Below are 19,493 nucleotides of genomic sequence, written 5' to 3'. Positions count from 1 at the left end.
AAAACGCAGAGTGGAAAAGTCAGGAATTTTAAAGAATGTGAGAGAGGAGTACAGAAACGTTTTGTGCTGAAGAGTTGGAATACCGGCCGGAACTCTATCAACAAACACATTGACTTTCATCCCATTTACCACCCCTGAGAAAAAGAACAGGAAATGACATCACAACAAGAAATGGCATCACTAAATTAAATGACATCACCAACCTGTAAATAGAAACTCTGCCACCAGGGTTTCATCCAGATGCTCACTGATAATGTTACCTAGCATGATGACGAAACGTCTGAAAACAAACCTTCCAGCTCAGCGAGCAAACTTACATCCATAAATAAAAGTATGTGGTGTGAACTCACAAATAATTGCATTGGCTTTCCATATGATTTCACCTGATCTAGACTTCAAACCCCACAAGCATCACAAAGGAGCTGAAACCCCCAAATGAAACTGGAAATTAGGAAACAGAAATGCTGCTTGTGATGAACTTAAATGGGGGATAAAAATGGCAAATATTGCTTTATCGTCACTGACTGGAAAACTTGGGAACAAGGCAGTGGACAATTTGGAACAACTTTATTAAATTTCCCCTTAACCATGTCTATTTGTCAACCCTGTTCCAATTCTAATTAGAATTAGATTTAGCCTTTGTTCCAGTAAATTTCTCTCCGAGGCCTGAACAACCTTCTGAAAATGTGGTGTCTGGATTTCTTTGCATTTAAGTGAAAACCATTGACAAAACCAGCTATGATTGCACATGCACAGAGTTGAGCTAAGTTCCTGAACTGCTGAAATCTGCAGGATGAAGACACTAGAACAGTACTACTCAGCGAGGTAGCAAGTTCCAGTATTTCAACCCAGTGACAATGAAAGAATGTGGATATATTTTTATGTCAGGATGGTGTGCGACATAGACAGGAATTCTCAGAATAGTAATTCTTGGTGGTGTTCTTATACAGGCTGTTGTTCTTGTCCTTCTTGGATATAGAGGTTGTGGCTTCATAAATATTTCTAGGAAGAGGATGGAGAGCTGTTGCAGTGCATCGAGCAGATGGTACACACTCCAGCCACATAATGCTGATGGTGGAGAGAATAAAAGCTGAAGTTGATGGATGGGTTATTAATGAAATGGGCTGCTTTGCCCTGAGGTACCAAGCTATTAAATGTTGCTGGAGTTACATTGATCAAGACAAATAGAAAGCACTCAAACACATGCTCGACTGATGCCATGTTGATGGTGGTAACATAGCCTAGAACTCTGTGGGAAGCCAGGGAAGTGATTGCTGGGACCCTTGTTGTTTCATCGATAGTCACAGGTGAGACGCCAGAAGACTGGAGGTTGGCGAACGTGATGCCACTATTTAAGAAAGGTGGTAAGGAAAAGTAAGGGAACTATAGACTAGTGAGCCTGACATAGGTGGTGGGCATGTTGTTGGAGGGAATCCTGTGGAACAGGATTTCCATGTATTTGGAAAGGCAAAGACTGATTAGGGATAGGAAGCATGGCTTTGTGCATGGGAAATCATGTCTCACGAACTTGAGTTTTTGGAAGAAGTAACAAAGAGTATTGCTGAGGGCAGAGAGGTGGATGTAATCTCTGTGGATCTCAGTAAGGCGTTTGACAAGGTTCCTCATAGTAGATGGGTTAGTAAGGTTAGATCTCATGGCATACAGGGAGAACTAGCCAAATGGATACAGCACTGGCTTGAAGATAGAAGACAGAGGGTAGTGGTGGTGGAGGGTTACTTTTCAGACTGGAGGCCTGTGACCAGTGGTGTGCCACAAGGATCGGTGATGGGTCCACTACTTTTCATCATTTATAAATGATTTGAATAGTCAACATAGGAGGTACAGTTCGTAAATTTGTAGGTGAGATAAAATTGGAGGTGTAGTGGACAGCAAAGCAGGTTAGCTCAGAGTACAATGGGATCTTGATGGACCAATGGGTTCTTGATGGATCAGATGGGCCAATGGGCTGAGGAGGGGCAGATGGAGTTTAATTTTGATAAATGTGAAGTGCTGCATTTTGGAAAAGCAAATCAGGGCAGGACTTAAACACTTAAAGGAATGATGAAGGGTTTTTGCCCAAAACATCGATTTTCCTGCTCCTCGGGATGTGCTTTTCCAGCACCACTCTAATCTAGACTCTGATCTCCAGCATCTGCAGTCCTCACTTGTACCTAATGGGACCTTGGAGTACAGGTTCATAGTTCCTAAATAGCGGACTCGCAGGTAGATAGGAAAGTGAAGGAGATGTTTGGTATGCTTTCCTTTATTGGTCAGAACATTGAGTGCAAGAGTTGAGAGGTTGTCTTGCAGACGTATGGGATATTGGTTAGGTCACTGTTGGAATATTGTGTACAATTCTGATCTTCTTCCTATCAGAACGATGTTGTGAAACTTGAAAAGGTTCAGAAAAGATTCACAAGGATGTTGCCAGTTGAAGGATTTGAGCTATAGGGAGAGGCTGAATCGGCTGGGGCTGTTTTCCCTGGAGCATCAGAGGCTGAGGGGTGACCTTAACATAGAACATAGAACATAGAACAATACAGCACAGAACAGGCCCTTCGGCCCACGATGTTGTGCCGAACATTTGTCCTAGCTTAAGCACCTATCCATGTAACTATCCAATTGCCACTTAAAGTTCGCCAATGATTCTGACTCTGCCACTCCCACAGGCAGCGCATTCCATGCCCCCACCGCTCTCTGGATAAAGAACCCACCCCTGACATCTCCCCTATACCTTCCACCCTTCATCTTAAATTTATATCCCCTTGTAACACTCTGTTGTACCCGGGGAAAAAGTTTCTGACTGTCTACTCTATCTATTCCCCTGATCATCTTATACACCTCTATCAAGTCACCCCTCATCCTTCTCCGTTCAAATGAGAAAAGGCCTAGCACTCTCAACCTATCCTCGTACGACCTATTCTCCATTCCAGGCAACATCCTGGTAAATCTTCTCTGCACCCTCTCCAAAGCTTCCACATCTTTCCTAAAGTGAGGCGACCAGAACTGCACACAGTACTCCAAATGTGACCTAACCAAAGTCCTGTACAGCTGTAACATCTCTTCATGACTCTTGAATTCAATCCCTCTGCTAATGACCTTGTAGATGTTTATAAAATCATGAGGGGCATTGATAGTATAAGTAGACAAGGTCTTCTACCTGGGGTGGGGAGTCCAGAGCTAGAAGGTATAAGTTTAGATTAAGAGGGGAATGATTTAAAAGAGATCTAAAGGGCAATTTATTCATGGAGGGGGTGGTATGTGTATGGAATTGGCTGCCAGAGGAAGTGGTGGAGGCTAATACAATTGCAACATTTAAAAAACACCTTGGTGGGTATATGAATAGGAAAGGTTTAGAGGGATATGATCTAAGTGCTGGGGCAAGTGGGACTAGATTGGGTTAGGATATCTGGTTGACATGGACGAGTTGGACTGAAGGGTCTGTTTCTGAGCTGTACATCTCTATGACTGTGGTATAATAAAGTTATTGCAATTACTTAGTTCCACCATGATGGCATCACTCCTTACATTTTTAAAAGTAAAATGATGTGATTTATAGTGATGCTGTTCATTTACTTGAGTTGCCATTGAGTTGTACAGCATGGAAATAAACCCTTCGGTCCAACTCGTCTACGCCGACCAGGTTCCCCAAACTAAACGTGTCCCATTTGCCTGCATTTGTCCCATATCCCTCTAACCCTTTTCTATTCATGTCCTGGTCCAAATGTCTTTTAAATGTTCTAACTGTACCTGCATCGCCCACTTTCTCTGGCTGTTCATTTCACACACCAACCATCCTCTTTGTGAAAACGTTGTCCCTCAGAGCCCTTTCAAATCTTTCTCCTCTCATCTTAAACATGTGCCCTTTAGATTTGAAGGCCCTACCCAAGGGGACTGATTTGACACTTGAAACAGTCATGTTGAGAATACACCAGATAGAAGTGTCACAAGATTTCTTCACATGGATTCAGACAGTCAGTAAAGGCCCTTCAGCCCAACGAGTCTGTACCGACATAACTACCACTCAGAGTGCACTAATCTTAATTTCCTCCATTTGTCCCATATCCTTGAATGTTATGATACTTTAGGTGCTCATCCAAATATTTATTTAAAGGTTGTAATGTTCCGACCTCCATTGCCTTCCCAGGCAGTGCATTCCAGATTCCCAGCACTCACTGAGTGAAAACGGTTTTTCCCAAAATTCCTCTGAATCTCCTGCCCCTTAAAACTCTGCCTCTTATGATTGATCCCCTCAGCCAAGGGGAACAGCTGCTCTCTACCTTCCTGTTCATATCCCCCATGATCTTATGCACCTCAATCGTGTCCTCCATCAGGCTTCTCTGCTTTTAAGAAAATAATCCAAGCCCATCTAATCCCTCCTTAGAGCTCAATTTCTCCATCCCAGGCAACATCCTGGTGAACCTCCTCTGTACCCCCTCTCGTGCTATCATATCCTTCCTGTAGTGAGGTGACCAGAACGGCACACATTGGCCTAATCGATGCTGTGTACAATTCCAACATTACTTTCTTGCTCTGATGCCATGGCTGATGAAAGCAAGTGTCCCGTGGGCCTTCTTATCCTATTCATGTGCTCTGCCACCTTCAGGGATCTGTGAATAATTACCCTCAGATCCCTTTATTTCTCTTAGCTCCCCATTGTCCTGCCATTCATTAAATATTCCCTCATCTTGTTCCTTCTTCCAAAATTCACTACCTCGTACGTATCAGGGTTAAACACCATCTGGTCTGATCATCTGATCAACCCATCGATATCTTCTTTACAATTAACCACTTTACCAATCTTGGTGTCGTCCAGAGCAACATCTGTTTTTCTCAGTATTAATTGCAGGATGTTTGACAGAAGTTTTTAATGGAATGGAACTCCCTGAGGGAATGTTAAATATTTTCTGTTGATATTGCATGGAATTTGATGAGTGGACATCGTGGACATTGGGTGAATGGCTATGGAGGAATCACGTGTGCATGGAGTAAGGAGTCGGGAGGGGAGATTTCTGGAGCTTTTACATAATGTCAGGCATCATGTTCCAGTTGTGAAAACTGTGGGGGTGAGGGAGGGGATCCCCTGCACCCATACTCCTCCAATGGCTCACAAACTGCATCACAAACCCAAACTCTGAGGGAAAACAACCAGAAATATCATGGGAAACTTCACACTGCAGTTGGGAGGGTGGTTTGTGAGCTGTGAGAGCTCTGACTGGGAGAATGGTCCTCCAAGAGAAAAATCCAGCTGACTCAAAACATAAAAATGCAGAAAATATTCAAAACAGCACAGAAAAGGTACATCATGGATAGCAATTTACATTCTTGTTTTAACTCAATTTATTTCTCATCATTATATTAAAATTTTAATTATCTTTCTGGAGAATGGTTTGTCTTTTTGTGTGTTCTACCTTCTAGATCACCCCAACTCCCAACAAGTGATTAAACTGCACTGCTGTCCCAGACTCTGTGACACACCTGCTTTGCTCTCATTCAGCCATCGACAGTGTTGTTACCCAGTCTCCTTCTGCATCCTGCCCTGTCTTGACTGTGCTGTTAGCCTCTCTCCCTTTCTGTGTTGCAGTGCCTTTCCTTTTACCGAGTTTCTTACCATTGTCTGCTACCCATTGGCTCAGTCTTTGGCTGCTGCTGTGGTTCCATCTCATTCAGTCTCTCTTTGCTGTACCACCTGCCTGCTCTTTCTGCTCAAAGTTTCCCTTCTCATTCAGTCACTTAGTACTGTGCTCTCTGCTGGGTCTTCTGTGTTATACAGTGTCTTCACGACCAGTTAGCTTCTCTCTGCTCTGTGGTTTGCTTGGCCTCTTTCTATTAGCTTCCATGTATTTCTGAACGTTCAGCCTCTCTTTACTGGACTCTCTGCTTACTCTGCCTGTATGTGTTACAGCCCCGTTCTACTAGTTAGCCTCTCTTTGCTCTGCTGTCTGCTTCCTCTCTCTCTGTTGCTTGCAGCATTGTTTTGGCCACTGGATTTCTCTCTGCTATGTTCTCTGCTTTTCCTGCCTCTGTGCGCACTCTCCTGGATATGCTGACTGTGTGCTCTGCCTCTGTCTGGTGGAGGAAGCCTCCCCCCTTTGTTTCTGAATCCTTTCTTTCTTTGGTGGTGTGGATCCTTCAATTGACAGTCAGGTGAACTATCCAGTAAATATACCAGATAGAGAAAAAAGGTATTGAGTATGTCATGTGACCGTGTTGACACCGTACTGTATTGGAGAGAAAGAACTGGAGAAAAATGTGTTAGTTACTGTCCCACAGAGTGAGGAATCAAATCCAGATGGTGTGAATTTTGATGTGCCTCAAAACAAACTAAACAATGAAGCAGTCCTTGAGGAGTGGGAAAGGTCAGTGAGCTATCTGCCTCAGGAGCATAGAATGGAGTTGAAATATTTGTTACTGCCCGATAAGGACATATGTAAGAATCAGATGGGGTGGACTATTGCTATTGTACATGAAGTAGACGTAGGGAATACTGCTCCTGTAAAACAACACACCTATCGGCTTAATCCTTTCAAAGCCAGACAGGTCCAGATGGAGGTGGAGGCCATGCTCGACAAGGACATCATCGAACCAAGCCAGAGTGAGGGGAGCTCACCGATCGTCTTAGTTCCCAAACTGGATGGGACTCAACGATTCTGCGTGGATTATCATAAAGTCAAAGCTGTCACAAAAATCAGAATCATATTCAGTTCCTAGATTGGAGAACTGAATCATGAAAGTTGGACAAGCCAGTTGAAATGCCCATCAGCCATGATTGAATGGCGGAGTGGACTCGATGGGCTAAATGGCCTTACTTCCACTCCTATGTCTTATGGTCTGATGATCTTATCACCAAGTTGGACTTATTGCATGATTACTGGCAGGTATCTTTAACAAAGACAGCAAAAGAAATTTCTGCATTTGTACACCCAAATGGCCTATATCAGTTTAAGGTGATGCCCCTTGGAATGAAGAACACACCCACCACATTCCAAAGACTCAGGAACCGAGTTGTGGCTGGGTTAACAAACTGTGCAGTCTATTTGGACGATGTCGTGATCTTTAGTCAGTCCTGGAAAGATCACATGGTACAGTTGGCAGAGCTCTTGGAATGACTTCGAGAAGCAAAACTGGTGACAAATTTAAATAAAACTGAATTCACAAAAGCAGAGGTGACATTCTTGGGACATAACATCGGTCATGGAAGGTTGACCCCACAGAATGCAAAGGCAAAGGCCATTGAGGAATTTCCATGACCAACCTCAAGGTTTGAGGTGCTTCGGTTTTTCGGACTCAGTAGATTCTATCGGAAGTTTGTTCCAAATTTCAGCAGTGTAGTGGCACCGTTAACTCATTTGCTGAAGAAGAACACAAAGTTTCGGGGACAGAACAATGCCAGGAGCCAATCAACCATTTGAAAGTAATATTAGCCACCAAACCAGTTTTAGTTAGATAAAACTTTTCAAAACCTTTTAAAGTCGCCATTGATGCTCGTGACCTAGGAGTTGGAGCTGTACCCCTACAGGGAGATGAGGATGGGATTGAACTGCCAGTTGGTTACTTTTCAAAGAAGATCAACATCCCCCAGAGGAAAGACTCCACAACCGAAAATGAGCTATTGGGTTGGTGCTGACCTTACAGCGGTTTAATGTGTATGTCATGAACAATGTGTTAGAGATGGTTGTGTACACGGATCACATTCCACTTACCTTCTTAGAACACTTCAAAGACAAAAATATTTCATTTGACTCTTGTATTGCAGAATTTTAATTTAAAAATTGTACATTGCGGGTTGTAAGAATGTAATTGCAGCTGCATTATCATTGATTTAACTGATAATGTTCAGATGAGATTTGTATTTATCCAGTGTTTTGTATACATGTGTGCGTATGGGTATATGTGGGAAGCACTTAAGGAAACCTTAGGTGAAAGTTATCTTTATGTTATGGTAATGTGTTTAAAGAATAGAGAAACAAAGAAGCCTTTTCTCATTCTGATGGTTGGTTTTTTTCTTTGAGGGAGGTGTTATGAAGGTGGAGATGTGTACTGTACCTTTAAGAGAGTTGAAAGACTTTGCAAGCACCGAGAGTATTGGAAAATATACAATGTAACATTTGTTCCAGCAGCTCGCAGTACCTCGGTTGTTATGTGACAAAAAAAACAAATTCATATTTGGCCAATCAGTTTAAATTATGCCCCAAGATACTCCAATGCAAACAAGTTTGAATTTGGTATTTTGACAATATTAAAACCAATGAAACAATCCAATGCTTTGGAGTATAAATATGAAGGGAGAAAGTGAGGACTGCAGATGCTGGAGATCAGAGCTGAAAATGTGTTGCTGGAAAAGCGCAGCAGGTCAGGCAGCATCCAAGGAGCAGGAGAATCAATGTTTCAGGCATGAGCCCTTCTTCAGGCATGAGCCCTTCTTCAGTATAAATATGAAACAAATTGAACTGCCAAGCCACCAGCATGTACAGACTGCCTGAGAAATAGCTCTCTTTAAGGTACCTTTATCTATCAACGACCTGTGAAACATAATTCCTAAGTAGAAAATCTACAGACAAAGATAGAAAGAGAAGATTCGACAGCTGGCTGGTTTTAAAATTTGAATTATTGGTAAATCATATTCAGAGTTTTTATTGGACTAGATGTGTAGTGGGGAAAATAAAAGATAGGTTGCTGAAAGGATTTGTAAATAATTGTCAGTTCATTATTCGCAGTTAGACATTAAAGTAAAAATAAAGTTGTTAATTTTTACTTTAAATGGTGACTTTAGTGAATAATTCCTTGCCTCTTGAATTTTAAACAGATTACAGCATGGGTTAAATAATTTCTGGGTTGCAGGCTTAAATTAGCTGGGGGAGGTGGGAGGGGGGGGGGGGGGGGGGTTTACCCCATGTCATGACACTCCAAATGGCCAGCAAGGTACCTTTCAATTTAATATCCATGCTATCCTTCCATTCTTCAATTAAGAATCAAGACTATTTCTCACAATTCTTCTTCCAAAAAAGGTTTACTGCCTGTTCACAAGAGGCCATAGTGGCACGGTGCCTCAGTGGTTAGCACAGTTGTCTCACAGCACCAGGGACCCAGGTTTGATTCCAGCCTCGGGTGACTGTCTGTGTGGAGTTTGCACATTCTCCCCGTGTCTGCATGGGTTTCCTCCGGGTGCTCCGGTTTCCTCCCATAGCCCAAAGATGTGCAGGTTTGATGAATTGACCAAGCTAAATTGCCCATCGGGTCCAGGGATGTGCATTAATCAGGGAGAGTGGATCTGGATGGGTTGCTCTGCAGAGGGACAGTTTGGACTGGTTGGGCCGAAGGGCCTATTTCCACACTGTAGGAATTCTATGAGGCCACATCCCAGGTCCCTAGTACAGAGGGTACAGAATCAAGACTAAAATGTCATAAAAATAGAATAATAAAATGTTTAAATAAAAAAAATTACAGTCATTAACAACATATCTAGAATGTTCATATTAAATTTTCTAAAATCTGAAATGAGTCAATCAGCTATTGTTATGTTCTAAAATTTAATAAGTACCCACAGCATTATAAGATATTTTGGCTGTTGATCTGTCTGTTAATACCCAACGATTAGATTCCCTTCAGTATGGAAACAGACCTTCGGCCCAACAAGTCCACACTGACCCTCTGAAAAGTAATCCACCCAGACCCGTTTACCTCTGACTATGCACCTCACACTGTGGGTAATTACTGTGGGAGGAAACTCACGCAGACATGGGAAGAATGTGCAAATTCCACACAGACAGTCACCCGAGGTTGGAATCGAACCCAGGTCCCTGGCACTGTGAGGCAGCAGTGCCAACCACTGAGCCACGATGTTGCCCTATGATGCTATCTCCCAAAGAGTGACCTTACTTTCGTAACTTCTGCTGTACTATAATAAATTAATCCTTTTTGAAATGTCAGTAATACATTCCATTTGAACATCTATGTGAATTCATGCCTCCATACTACTCAGAAAGAGCAGTGTGATCCCAACAATTAGTCTTGCCTTACTCCGAGGCAAGCTTTTCAAGTGAAAATATAAAGTTAAAAATCAGGTGGTAGTGATGCAGGAGCAGTGCTCCGAAAGCTCGTGTGCTTCCAATTAAACCTGTTGGACTATAACCTGGTGTTGTGTGATTTTTAACTTTGTACACCCCAGTCCAACACCAGCATCTCCACATCACTAGTCAAAATAGAAATGGCGCCAGGACAGAAAATTATTCAGCCTGTAGTTTCAGTGCCAGGGCTTTGCATGAGGAACACAGAGAGTCTCACTTTCCTTTCACGTTTCTTCTCTTGCTCTGCTACCTACACTTTCCCTCATGTTGCTAAAATTTTGAATGTCAAATGGATGTTAAAAAGCTCAATCTGTATAAAAGTCAATCAAACTTGTCAAGTCATTCTGATTTTGCAATTCAAGAATAATAAAAATGGTACAAAAAAACCCTGAAATAACCAAGTTCTATAGTTGAGAGTTCGGCGTTGAACAAATGGCTGAGAAATTGCACTATCAATTAAGAATAACAAACAGACCTAAATGTCCCAAAATGAATATAATATGGTTAGGTTTGTATTCAGAAAATTGGACTGTCCTAATAAGTGCACACTAACTAACATTCAGTCAATCAAAATTACTCAAATTCCACTCAGCAAATAAAAATCAATTTTAAAAAACTGTAATAGAAGTTAAAATTAATCTGAAACACTTGAGTAAAACTTCCTGTGGACAATAAACATAAGACAAGTTGGTAATAAAACTATGAAACTATCCCGTATGAAACTAGACAGTGACCAAAGCAGAGTTGACAGAAATAAAACAGTCCACACCCAAAGTGTCTTTGACGCTGCATTCAAAAAACAAGTGAAAGCAATTTAAAGCGTGCTGAAAAGCCGGAGTCGCTGAAGGTTAGATTTAAACGACTGGAATTCAAGTTTACCCCTCATTAATCTCACAGATTTTAAAAGACACAAAACCGAGAAATAAAAATTCTAAAGGTTAAGGCCAGACAGGAAATGAATATTTTAATTTCAGTGAGAACAAGCTAAGTTGTAAACTTAGAGAGAAAAGATTAATCATGTCATTTCTTAAAATAAAAAAGGACAAAATCAAAAATGAAAAAGTATCATTAACCTAAAAAATTTGAAAATAAACTAAATAAGTGATATAACAGATAATGATTAGAATTATCAGGTCAATCTATAGATTCCAGATGCTGAATTGTATAAAAATAACAATAAAGTCAAAATGGCTGCTTCACTGGCTATCATAATCATCATTAAATATTTGGAATAAATGAATAGAATATCTGAAAGGATCAGGAATAGGGTCAAGAAGCAAAAACAAAAATCCATATCACAGGAATGGTGCCAGAAGACTGGAGGGTATCAAATTAGATTAGATTACATTACATTACAGTGTGGAAACAGGCCCTTCGGCCCAACAAGTCCACACCGACCCGCAACCCACCCATACCCCTACCCCTACATTTACGTTTACCCCTTACCTAACACTACAGGCAATTTAGCATGGCCAATTCACCTGACCTGCACATCTTTGGACTGTGGGAGGAAACCGGAGCACTCGGAGGAAACCCACGCAGACACGGGGAGAACTCCACACAGTCCTTCGCCTGAGGCGGGAATTGAACCCGGGTCTCTGGCGCTGTGAGGCAGCAGTGCTAACCACTGTGCCACCGTGCCGCCCACATGGTGTTCAAGAAGGGCAGTAGAGACAACCCTGGTAATTATAGACCAGTGAGCACTACTTCGGTTGTGTGTAAAGTGTTGGAAAAGGTTATAAGAGTTAGGATTTATAATCATCTAGAAAGGAATAAGTTGGTTAGGGATAGTCAACACAGTTTTGTGAAGGGCAGGTCATGCCTCACAAATCTTACTCAATTTTTTGAGAAGGTGACCAAACAGGTGGGTGAGGGTAAAGTGGTTGATGTGGTGTATGTGGATTTCAGGAAGGTGTTTGATAAGGTTCCCCACAATAGGCTACTGCAAAAGATACAGAGGTATGGGATTGAGGGTGATTTAGTGGTTTGGATCTGAAATCGGCGAGCTGAAAGAAGACAGAGGGTGGTAGTTGATGAGAAATGTTCATCCTGGAGTTCAGTTACTAGTGGTGTAACACAAGGATCTGTTTTGAGGCCACTGCTGTTTGTCAGTTTTATATACGACCTGGATGAGGCGAGAGAAGGATGGGTTAGGAAATTTGTGGATGACACTAAAGTTGGTAGAGTTGTGGATATTGCGGATGGATGTTGTAGGTTCCAGAGGGACATGGATAAGCTGCAGAGCTGGACTGAGAGGTGGCAAATAGAGTTTACTGTGGAAACGTGTGAGGTGATTCACTCAGGAGTAACAGGAATGCAGAGTAGTTGGCTAATAGTAAGATTCTTGGCTGTGTAGATGAGCAGAGAGATTGTGGTGTCCATGTGCATAGATCCATGAAAGTTGCTACTCAGATTGATAGGGTTGTTAAGAATGCATACAGTATGTTATGAGTTATGTTTTATGAGTAGAGGGATTGAGTTTCAGAACCATGAGGTCATTCTGCAGTTATACAAAATTCTGGTGCAGCTGTACTTGGAGTATTGCATACAGTCCTGGTCACTGCATTATAGGAAGGATGTGGAAGCTTTGGAAAGAGTTCAGAGGAGATTTACTGGATGTTGCCTGATATGGAGGGAAGGTCTTCTGAGGAAAGGCTGAGGGAACTGAGGCTGTTTTCTTTGGAGACAAGAGGTTGAGCGGTGACTTAATTGAGACATATAAGATGACCAGAGGGTTAGATAGGGTGCACAGTGAAAGCCTTTTTCCTCAGATGGTGATGGCTAGAACTCGGGGACATAGCTTTAAATTGTAGGTTAGATGGACTTCAGATTGGTCTCACAGGTCAGTGCAACACCAAGTGCTGAAGGGCCTGTACTGTCCTGTAATGTTCTATATTCTAACCATGAATACTGACTGAAATGCCGACATCTTAATTCCACAGCAGAAGATGCATCTCCCGCAAAATCCAAATATCGTTCAAATTCACCCCCACATCTACAACAGCTTTCTCAGAAAGTCAAAAATGTGAAGAAAATTTAGTTCAAAAGTGACTGCATTCCTGGAAATAAAAGATTAGTTTATCCTATTTGAAATTAACTCTGGCCAGAAAATGAAATTCCAAATGTGATAAAATCAAATTCCAAGAGATAAATTGAACCAATGTTTCCACTCTAATTTCTTTTAATGAACCTATCCTGGCAGATACAGATGTAAATTAGTGCAAAAATCCCTTCCAAAAAAAACATGAAACATGCACGATCAAAACTTATAAAAGGCCCAGACAACATATCAAAATCAACAAAGATTTCCAAAATGTCGACTTAAATCAAAACATTCCCAGATCAGGAGTTCCAGGGGACAGAAAAAACAAAGATTACATAACACCACAAGTAATCACTAATTAACAAAAAGTACATTCAAAACAGACCACAAAGAGTTAACACTTCACAGCAAGTCTCTCTCTCTCTGTCTCTCTCTGTCTCTCTCTGTCTCAGTCTCTGCCTGTCTCTCTCTCTCTGTCTCTGTCTCTCTCCATCTCTCGGTTCCCTTCGCCGAATGGAAGAATTCATACTTTCTGCCAATTGTTTTATTCGATCGTAATTAAATGTGCCATCAGGTGGCAGTGGCTTCTCAGTTTATTCTGTCCATTTCACCCTTTTTTTTGAATAAGTCATAGTTTTGGAATCATTTCCCCATGCATGTCTCTCACATGCACACTATCACAATCATTCAATGATTCAAACAGGGTGTCCTTTAAAATGTCAATTAAAATTTAGCAAGTTGCTCAATTCATGTAAAAGGAGTTAACAAAATGTCCAATTTATCTGCGGGGTTTCCAAACACCAGGAATCATTTTCCTGATCAGATATCATCTCATACATAGTTGAAAGGGAGAAGTCTTTCCAACTGCATCGAGGGACTGTCCTGTTGTAGCTTATGACTCCGTGCTCAACAAAATAAAAATCAACCGGCCTTGTCCTCCTTTCTCTATAACCTCACAACTTTAACCGATCATATTAACACAACGGAATGTCTAATATCTCATAATTTCCACTGGCCATATTAACACAACTGAGTGAGAAAATTACCAAGACTCCCTTCCATTTTCAATTATCTAAAAGGTTCTCCTGGCCATATCTGATAGAGTCAGTTCTCTGTGTGGAACACAGAAACGCCAGGTTACCCCACAGTAAACAAAGAGACATTTCAGCCGGACACATAAACAAAAAGTCTCACATTTCAAATGGCCACATTAAACAAAACATATCAAATTTCAAAAACAATATTAAACAAAAACAGAATAGACTTAAAGTTACCTAAAACTGACGGACCAAATGGTCCTTTTTATCCCTTCAAGGTACAAGTCTCACTCGGCAAGGGGCAGATCATCTCTTGGGACACAAGGAGTGGTCTGAAGGTAAAATACCTAAGGGCCCCACCTCAGGGTTGAGTCTGACACAAACTTTCGGTTGTTGAATCAGCCTAGAGAAATGTTCCTTATGTTAGGAACCGAGTCACGGCACCAGATGTGAACTTGGGAATTCTCAGACCACTCAGAGTTTGCAAAGGAGCACTCTTGTATTGTTAGCAAGCCAGCTGAGAGATCAATAGGCAAAAAGACTAAGTTATCAATCAGATATGACTGATAGGTTATCTCTAATTCTCAGGGAAAGAGGCAGCATAATTTATACCCAATCATATCATTTTTCTCCAATTCCCACCATATAATGTTTAATTAGATTCTCATGAGGTAATTCATACATTAGTGTTGTTTTGCATGTAAAATAAACAATCCTGTAAATGTGGTGTTATTGTGTCACTGAGATAATACCGAGGTTACAATCTGTATGACGTTATAGCGACTGTCTGGGAAACAGGCAGTTACTTGATTATGCCAAGATTCATCCATTCCTTATTCCATTCTCGTGGTCACTGTGCTTGGCCATTTTAACAGGCAAGTTATTATTGTGAAAAGGAGACTTACAAAATGGAGGATTTTAGCTATTATTTCCCTAAACATCATCACTCTCACACGTATTAGACAAGGCTGAACAAACAGCAAAGATGCTCATTGAAGCAAGGGGTAGAGAGCTAAAGAAGAGGAGTTGAAAAGCCTGCAGCACTCCCAGTGAGAAATTACCTGGCCCTGGCGGGATACAGCCTGGATTGCTGAAGGAATGGAGGGAGCAAATTGCAGGGTCATTGAAAGAAATTCTCCAGGATTCTCTGAACTCAGGATTAGTGCCAGGGAACTGGAGGATTGCAAATGGGACACCATTGTTTCAGAAAGGAGCAAAGATTAATACAGCAACTTATATACATGTTACCTTGGCATCAATAGTGGGATGAAAATGTGTTGCTGGAAAAGCGCAGCAGGTCAGGCAGTATCCAAGAAACAGGAGAATCGACGTTATGCCCGAAACATTTTCAGCTCTGATCTCCAGCATCTGCAGTCCTCACTTTCTCCTCCACCAATAGTGGGATAACTGATAGAGAATATAATACGGACTAAGGCAAATACCCACTGGATAAAAATAAGTTAATACCAGATAGACAACATGGCTTTGTGAAGAGCAGGTCATGTCTAGAAAGAAACTTGAGTTCGTTGATGAGGTGACACAGGCAGAGAATGAGAGTACTCCTGTGGATGTTGTATATTGGAACTTTCAAATAGCATTTGATGCCACACAGCAGGATGGTTCCCAAATTAGAAATGTCTGGGATTGAGTCCTCGGCAGCACGGAATAGAAGTTGGCGAAATGAGAAGATACAGGGTGGGGCTGTAGGTGGGCATTTTCCAGTTTGGAGATGAGTTGAAATGAGTGTTTCCCAGGGATTGGTGTTCAGACCCTTGTCTCATCTGATTGAGAGATGGGTGTTGTTGCAAACTCTCTAAATGTGTCGATGATACCGCGATAGGGAGAATTGTGAATTGTGAGAATAGAGTCATGCAGCATGGAAACAGACCCTTCGGCCCACCCAGCCCATGCAGACCATGTTCCCAAACTAAACCAGTTCCACCTGCCATATTAAGGCCCATATTGCTCCAATGCTTTCTTATTCAGGAACTTATCACAACCGATCAACTCCATTGGTCCATGACAAGTTGGTCAAAACGCGCAGATACCTGGCAAATGAATGTCAATGCTGAGAAATGTGAGGGAGTGTATTTTGGTCCAATAAATACAGACAGAAACCACAGACTCAATGTCACAATTTTGAGGGGAATACAGGAGCTGAGGGACTGAGGGGACCATGTGCATAATTCTATGAAGGTTATCCGGCAAGTGGCAAGAGCAGGTAATAAGGCTTATCGGATCGTTGGGTTTATAAACACAGGGATAGAACATGAAAGCACGGGAGTAATACTACACCCCGGCAAATTATTGGTCAGACTACATTTGGATTCTTGTATTCAGTTGCTGGAACCTTATACATTGTTTCCACGAGTTTGTCTGTCAGTATCTGGATGATAGATTATTGAGTTATACAGCACGTACACTGATCTTCAGACTAACTTGCCCATGCCGACCAGATTTCATAAAGTGCAGCAGTCCCATTTGACAGCATTTGGCCCATGTCACTCTAAACCTTTCCCATCCATGTCCCCATCTGGATGCCTTTTAAACGTTGTAACTGTCCCTGTCTCCACCACCTCCTCTGGGAGCTCGTTCCACACACTCACCAACTTCTGTGTGAAAAGATTGCAGCTCGAGTTCTGTTTTAAATATATCCCCCTCACCTAAAGACAAAGGCCCTGCCTGAAACTGTGTAAACCTACCCTGGTTTATCTGACCAAACTGGGACTCCTCACATTTATCTAAATCAAACTCCATCTGCTATTAATTGGCCCACCAGCCCAGTCGACCAAGATCATGATGTTTGCTTAGATAAACTCCTTCACTGTCCTTTTTACCATTAATTTCGGTGTCATGTACAAACCTACTAACTATGTCTCTGAAATTCATATAACATAATTTACTGCCAGGCGCAGACCTCCAGTCTTAACCAAAACCCTCTACCACCACCCCGTCTCCTACAATCAAACCAATTTTGTATCCAGTTGGCAAGGTCTCCATAGACCCCATGTGATTGAACATTCCTAACCAGTCTACCACGCAGAACCTTGACAAATATCTTGCTAAAGCCCATGTAAACAATGTCTACCACTCTGCCTTCATGTATTTCCTTGATCACCTCTTCAAGAATCACAATAATGTTTGTGAGACATGATTTCCCAGGTACAAAGCCATGTTGGGTATTCCTGACACTTCCAGAATTAGGAGATCATTCCAATCCTCGTGTTGAAGTTTCCAGAAAGGAAAAATAGTAAACACAGTGCCCAGGGCCAAGCAGAAACCTGTTTTGGACTCATCTGTGGCAACAGAAGTCAGGAAATATGTTCTCACAGTCATTCTTGAGTTTAGATGCAGAGTCACGAGACAATAGTAATAGGGTGGTTGTTATGGGGGACTTTAACTTTCCAGATATTGACTGGGAAAGCTATAGCTTGAGTTCGTTAGATGGGTCGGTGTTTGTCCAATGTGTGCAGGAGGGTTTCCTGACACAATATGTAGACAGGCCAACAAGAGGTGAGGCCATACTGGATTTGGTTCTGGGTAACGAACCAGGCCAGGTGTTAGAATTGGAGGTAGGTGAGCACTTTGGGGACAGTGACCACAATTCGGTGACTTTTACTCGAGTGATGGAGAGGGATAAGTGTGCACTGCAGGGCAAGAGTTATAGGTGGGGGCAGGGAAATTATGATGCGGTGAGGCACGACCTAGGATGCGTGGCTTAGAAAAGTAGGCTTCAAGGGAAGGGCACAATTGATATGTAGAGCTTGTTCAAGGAGCAACTATTGAGTGTCCTTGATAAGTATGTACCCGTCAGGCAGGGAGGAAAGGGTCGTGTGAGGGAGCCATGGTTTAATAAGGAATTGGAATCCCTTGTTAAAGGGAAGAGGGCGGCCTATGTAAAGATGAGGTGTGAAGGTTCAATTGGGGCAATTGAGAGTTATAAGTTAGCCAGGAAAGATCTGAAGAGAGAGCTAAGAGCAGCAAGGAGGGGACCTTAGTTGGTAGGATTAGGGAAAACCCTAAGGCTTTCTATAAGTATGTCAGGAATAAAAGAATGACTAGTGTAGGAATAGGTCCAGTCAAGGATAGTAGTGGGAAGTTGCGTGTGGAGGCTGAAGAGATTGGGGAGACACTGAATGAATACTTTTCGTCAGTATTCACTCAGGAACAGGACATTGTTGCCGATGTGAATATTGAGTCACAATTAATTTGAATGGACGGCTTTGAGGTATGTAGGGAAGAGGTATTGGAAATTCTGGAAAGGGTGAAAATAGATAAGTCCCCTGGGCCTGATGGCATTTATCCTAGGATTCTCTGGGAAGCAAGGGAGGAGATTGCAGAGCCATTGGCCTTGATTTTTATGTCCTCGTTGTCTACAGGAATAGTGCCAGTAGACTGGAGGATTGCAAATGTGGTTCCCTTGTTCAAGAAGGGGAGTAGGGATAACCCTAGTAACTATAGGCCGGTGAGTCTCACTTCTGTTGTGGGCAAAGTCTTAGAGAGAATTGTAAGGGATAGGATTTATGAACATCTGGATAGGAATAATGTGATCAAGGATAGTCAGCATGGTTTTGTGAAGGGCAGGTCATGCCTCACAAACCTTATTGAATTCTTTGACAAGGTGACTAAGGAGGTAGACGAGGGTAAAGCAGTAGATGTGGTGTATATGGATTTTAGTAAGCCGTTTGATAAGGTTCCCCATGGTAGGCTACTGCAAAAAATACGGAGGTATGGCATTGAGGGTGAGTTGGACGTTTGGATTAGGAATTGTCTGGCTGGAAGAAGACAGAGGGTAGTAGTTGATGGTAAAGGTTCATCTTGGAGTGCAGTTACTAGCGGTATTCCGCAAGAATCTGTTTTGGGACCATTGCTGTTTGTCATTTTTATAAATGACCTAGAGGAGGGGCTAGAAGGTTGGGTGAGCAAGTTTGCGGATGATACGAAAGTCGGTGGAGTTGTTGACAGTGAGGAAGGTTGTGTCAGGTTACAGCGGGATATAGATAAGTTGCAGTGCTGGGCAGAAAGGTGGCAAATGGAGTTCAATGTAGATAATTGTGAGGTGATTCACTTTGGTAAGAGTAACAAAAAGACGGGGTACTGGGCAAATGGTCAGATACTTGGTAGTGTGGATGAGCAGAGGGATCTTGGTGTCCATGTACACAGATCTCTGAAAGTTGCCACCCAGGTAAATAGTGCGGTGAAGAAGGCATATGGCATACTGGCTTTTATTGGTAGAGGAATTGAGTTCCGGAGCCCTGAGGTCATGTTGCATTGTCTAAGACTCTGGTGCGGCCGCATCTGGAGTATTGTGTGCAATTTTGGTCGCCATACTATAGGAAGGATGTG

This window comes from Chiloscyllium plagiosum, unplaced genomic scaffold (genome assembly GCF_037043375.1).
Source record: "Chiloscyllium plagiosum isolate Xiang-an unplaced genomic scaffold, Cpla_swu_hap1 HiC_scaffold_32, whole genome shotgun sequence".
NCBI classification, from domain to species: Eukaryota; Metazoa; Chordata; class Chondrichthyes; order Orectolobiformes; family Hemiscylliidae; genus Chiloscyllium; species Chiloscyllium plagiosum.
This window is presented reverse-complemented; position numbering follows the sequence as displayed.